This window comes from Aquarana catesbeiana, linkage group LG08 (genome assembly GCF_042186555.1).
Source record: "Aquarana catesbeiana isolate 2022-GZ linkage group LG08, ASM4218655v1, whole genome shotgun sequence".
NCBI lineage: Eukaryota > Metazoa > Chordata > Amphibia > Anura > Ranidae > Aquarana > Aquarana catesbeiana.
In genome coordinates, this window is record NC_133331.1 from 207,933,502 (window position 1) to 207,939,501 (window position 6,000).

Genomic DNA, 6,000 nt, shown 5'->3' on the forward strand with positions numbered 1-6,000 from the left:
CACCCCAGGGCAGAAATAAGGAGGGAAGGTCCTGCCATGCATCGCAAGCCCAGGAACAGACATAAGCACGGCAACACCCACCCGTTAAATGGGCTTACAACTAGCACAGTGCAGGACCGAAACAGCCAGCGACAATGCAATCCAAATGGAGAATACAATGGTGCAATAGGTTTATGTAAAAAATTGTGTTGTCTGATCTATAATTGTGGTGTGGCAGATCACTAGAGACTGGGGTGTCTTTCACCCAAAATATTTGCATATAAAAACAAAGTGTGACCTGACACAACCACCTTGAAAAGCCTCCATCCCTATTATATATGTATATGCATGGAACAGTGGTCATGGGACTTTATATGAAGCATGTCGCTTCAAAATCTAAAAATAATAATAATAATAATAATAATACAGAAAATACATAAAGTATAAATGTATTTTACAAACAGAATTTACACATTCCATAATCGTTTTTATTTTAAATAAAGCCAAAAACGGCTATTAAAAAACTGACATATAACACGATTGGTAAAATAAATTCATGATAGATAGATACATGATACAAACGCAAACTCAAGAAGTAAAAACCTGTTGTAGCGCAATCAACCCCATGGTAGCACATATCTAGAACTTCACTCACCATACAACCATGATTGCAAAAAAATTGGTTTATTGATATCAGAAAGTAAGAAATAGACACAATAAAACATCATACATACTGTACATAGCATAAACAAAGGAACATCTCTGGATGGATGGTACTAGACCACCCAAGGCTGCCAAAATGGGGAATGCTACAAAAAGGGTGAACTAGTGTCCCCAGGCCAGGAATGCTTGCAGCAGTCCTTGGATAGGTATCCAGGGTTACAAGATCTTCTGAGGCCAGAAGAATGTGTGGTCACTTCAGATGGTCCTACACAGCCAGTGCTCGGCTGGGTGGAATTCAGAGGGAATTCCACCTACCTGAAACCAGGTGGAACTTGACTTTGGCCATTTAACAGAGGATTATTAATAAATACCTGTGTGAGTATAGCAAGAGAACAAGCTCAGGAGAGCTGGTGTTTTTTCAACACACCATTGGCTGTTGATACAGGACGCATGCACTGCATTGTCACCGTTTAAAGAGGCGACAAGAATAGTGAGCCATAAAGATGCATGCATCAGCGACACTGTAGTCGTGTTCCTGCTGGAGCACACACTGTGTGGTATCATAGACTGGACATGCAAGTGTAGCGGGCACCTACTTTTAGGTAGGTGACCCTTCCTGGTAGTTTTCTATGTCAGGTAAATTTAAACAGGCTTGTGCTATTACAGCAGGCCTGTCTGTTGTTAATTTCCATTTAAGTGGCAGGTAGTTTGTATGCTAGTCTCGGCCAATCATTAATTTGCTTGGTAACATCCGGGACTCTCATATAAAAGTGAGGTCACATAGTCAGTATCGGAGTTCCTGTTCAGGAGAGTTCTTCCAGAGAGAGCCAAGCCAGAGGTTCCCCCTCCTGGGGAGCCGACGGGCCCCCCCTCCTTGGAAGGTGGGGGGCTTCACCGGGACTCACAGCAGAGTAGTGACACCGGACAGCATATGGTCGCTGGTGCCATAGGACGCCCCTATGGGGAAGGGAGCGGTCCATAAAGGAAGAAAAGGGAACGGAGGAGCCATGCAGAAGAAATAGCAGCTAAGCGGAGGACAACTGGGTGATCGATCACTTATGAGCGGCACACGGCTATTGATCAAGTGAGTGAAAAGCCCAAGGGAGGGGTACTGTCCAGAGGCTGAGGGTTGTTGGTACGCAAGTCAAGTGAGATGGGCAGTGATGGCCTATGACTTTGGGTTCAGCAATGCCCCGGGATTCCAATCAGTCAAGCGGGAAGAGTTATTTAGAATGACTTTTCTTTAGTTCAACTTGGAAGTACCATGTAGATGGGAAGTAGTGGTAAAAAGGTAGCGGTAAAGCTGCAAGTACACATATAGAAAAACAGACTGTTCCTAGAAGTTCTTCAGATAAAGGCGTTATTCAGAGTGACTCTTTATCGATTATTCTCTATCAAAAATCTACTTCCATCTTCCCTGATAAAGTGATCATCCAGTTTTGAATCATTATCACCCGCAATGCTATAAGACTTTGCAAGTGAAGCAAGGAAATGATGATAATGTAATAAAGAGCATCTCAAAGGAAGTCCCTCTCCCATCCCAGTTCATAACAGTTCATGTTGCTGAATAAAGCAAGTGAAAAAGTAACAAGGACTGTGAGTTATGAATCTATGGGCTGCGAGAGTTGGGTAGTGGACGTGAATTACGGATATAATACTTAATCAGCCGCTCCTCTGGGAGTAAGCGCTACACTAGGAAGAGCAGCAGGAGGAAGAGGAGGACTTCCTTGCATCTCAGAGCCTGCTCTATCCAGACACTGTCCCTGTGAGGCCACAGCAGGCCTGGAAAAGTGGGAGGAGGAAGAGAAGGACTATGAATGTCCTGGGTAGGGATGAGCTTCGAGTTCGAGTCGAACTCATGTTCGACTCAAACATCGGCTATTTGAAAGCCGTGGAACACCCTTTAAAAGTCTATGGGAGAAATCAAAAGTGATAATTTTAAAGGCTTATATGCATGGTATTGTCATAAAAAGTGTTTGGGGACCTGGGTCCTGCCCCAGGGGACATGTGTCAATGCAAAGTTTTAAAAATGGACGTTTTTTCGGGAGCAGCGATTTTAATAATGCTTAAAGTGGATGTAAACCCAATGTCATCCTTTCTAAACTACTGCCATAGGGGTTATCTATAAGGATATACATGCCTCCTGCATGTATCTTTACCTGTCAAATGTCTTCCCTCTCTCTGTTATTAGACCCGAAAAACTGCATATTCTGTGGGTGGGTCTGTTGTCTGGAGCTCGGTGGGTGGAGTTGTGATGTCAGGACTCCCCACCCACCTCTACACTCCTTGTCAGTATGCATTTTCTCCTGTTTATTTCTAACACTGAACTTCTGCTGAACTTCTGCTATGATCTCTAACATCCAATGAAAAAACAGGAAGGTAACCACATGACTTCAGCATGCCAAACCATGCTGAGGTGTGGAACAGCCAATCCTTGCAGAGCTGCTGAAGAAAGGAGTGGGGGAGGGAATTAAAAAATAATGCATGTGTCTTAGACTGTCACTCACAGCAAGGGGGAGTATTTGACAAAGTTTTTCTCAGTTTGTCAAGATTTTTCTCACTGAACAATAAAAGAGGATTGCTCAGAGATGGATTAACTCTGTGTGGCAAGACTGGGCTCAAATGATAGGAAATCTTATACTCTACAGTATGATTAAAAAAAAAATTCGGGTTTACATCCACTTTAAAGTCAAACAATAAAAGTGTAATATTCCTTTAAATTTCGTACCTGGGGGGTGTCTATAGTATGCCTGTAAAGGGGCGCATGTTTCCCGTGTTTAGAACAGTCTGACAGCAAAATGACATTTCAAAGGAAAAAAAGTCATTTAAAACTACTCGCGGCTATTAATGAATTGCCGGTCTGACAATACACATAAAAGTTCATTAATAAAAATTGCATGGGATTTCACCACAGGGGAACCCCGAACCAAAATTTAAAAAAAAAACTGTCGTGGGGGTCCCCCTAAATTCCATACCAGGCCCTTCAGGTCTGGTATGGATATTAAGGGGAACCCCGTGCTAAAATTTGAAAAAACAATGCCGTAGGGGTCCCCCTCAAAATTCATACCAGGCCCTCCAGGTCTGGTATGGATTTTAAGGGGAACCCCGTGCCAAAATTTTTTTTAAAATTGGCCTGGGGTCCCCCCAAAAATCCATTCCAGACCCTTTTTCCGAGCACGCAACCTGGCAGGCCATGTTGATGAGGACAAGGGCCTCATCCCCACAACCCTTGGCCGGTGGTTGTGGGGGTCAGCGGGCGGGGGGCTTATCGGAATCTGGAAGCCCCCTTTAACAAGGGGACCCCCAGATCCCAGCCCCCCCTGTCTGAAATGGTAAGGGGGGTACAAATGTACCCCTACCATTTCACAAAAAAACTGTCAAAAATGTTAAAATTGACAAGAGACAGTTTTTGACAATTCCTTTATTTAAATTCTTCTTTTTTTCCATCTTCTATCTTCTTTCTTCTATCTTCCTTCGGTTTCTTCCTCTATCTTCTTCTTCCTCCGATCCTCTGCTTCTTTCTCCGGTGTTCTCGTCCGGCATCTTCTTCTCTTCATCTTCTTCTCTTCATCTTCTTTTCAGGCCGCTCTGCATCCATGATTGGATGGGAGGCTCGTGCTGTGTGACGCTTCTCTTTTCATCTTTTTCTCTTCATCTGTTTTTCTTCATTTTCTTGTCTTCATCTTCTTGTCTTCATCTTCTTTTCGGGCCGCTCCGCATCCATGATGGCATGGAGGGAGGCTCCCGCTGTGTGACGCTTTTCGTGTTTTGACGGTTCTTACATAATGGAGGGCGGGGCCACCCAGTGACCCCGCCCCCCTCTGATGCACGGGGACTTCCCTGTGGCATTCCCCGTGACATCAGAGGGGCGGGTCACCTGTACGTAGATGCACTTTAATCAATGTAAAGAGGTGTTTGGTGCCCTTTAATTTGAGTACTCACACTACACAGACACTCCACAGATACAATATGATATACTGCAATATAATGTGCCAAACGTACAGTGACGCACAGAACTATATGGCGTTAAACTGTCAGTAACGCACACAGAAATAAATGGCATTAAACTGGCAGTAATGCACAAAATTATATAGCGTTAAACTTGTAGTAACGCACACGGGGCGTGGCCTAACCTGGCATGAAAACGGTCGCTTGAGCTGCCACAGGAGATAACTACCTAAAAAACTGTGATTTTCCCACTGCTGACCGCACTCCAATGATAGGGACAGCCTCGCGGACTTCCTCTACCTCCCGTTCCTGCTCCCCCAGGGAATTATCCGGGACACAGAGCCAAAACATCCCGGAGATGTTCAGGGCTGGCTCCTTCCCGCCACGGACCGGCACGTTCTCAAACACAGCCACTACCGCTGACTGATCCGACACCCTCGGCATCCCTGCATCCTCACCCAAATGGGGGGGTATCGGTCTTGAACTCAGACCCCAGCCTCTGCTGAACATACAGGACCTCTGCTCCATTGCGGATGACATAAAGGACACTCTCCTTGCCTCCATTTCTGAGCTGAAACTGGACCTACGCACGCAGAATGACAGGGTGCAATATGTAGAGAAAGCGACAGAACGCCATGAGACGGTCATACAATCTGCCACCACCCGCATTGACTCACACACACATTACAGATGCGGGACATGCAACGACACATTGAAGACCTCGACAGTGGTCGGTGCCACAACCTCAGGATTCGAGGAATGTCGGAGACAATCGAGGGCGATCAAATCCCCTATGCACTTGTGGGCCTCTTTAACAGCCTCCTTTGCAATCCACCTCAAACTCCCATCGCCATGGAGAGAATCAATCGCGCTTTGCGCCCCAAGGGCAGAGAGAATGTCCCTCCACGGGACATCATCTGCTGTATAGTGGATTACAAGTTAAAGAAAGAGATCATTAAGCAAGCAAGGGGCAGACAGCAGATTCTCCATGAAGTAACACCTATCCAAATCTACCAAGACCTATCGGGCATAACGCTGCAGCATAGACGGGACCTGAAACCCCTCTTGGACACCCTACGGGAGAAAGGCATCTTATAAATGGAAGTTCCCATTTTGCCTCTCGGCCTCAGCCCACGGCCGCACAGCCCTCCTTAAGGTGCCTGAGGACCTGCCTCACTTCTGCAGCTCACTCGGTATTCCCCTGATACCTGTACCTAACTGGTACGCAGCGTTCCGCTGCACAACATCAAGAAAAGATGCGGCACGGGAAGAACCCATGGAAGCTCAGGACGCCAGGTACCACAGGAGACGTTCCCCTTCAGCTCTCAGAAGCCACAGCGCTCCCCGTACTGGAATCCGAGATCCCAGCCCTACAGATTTGCCCTGGTCCCGGAGAGCCCGCAGGGCCCG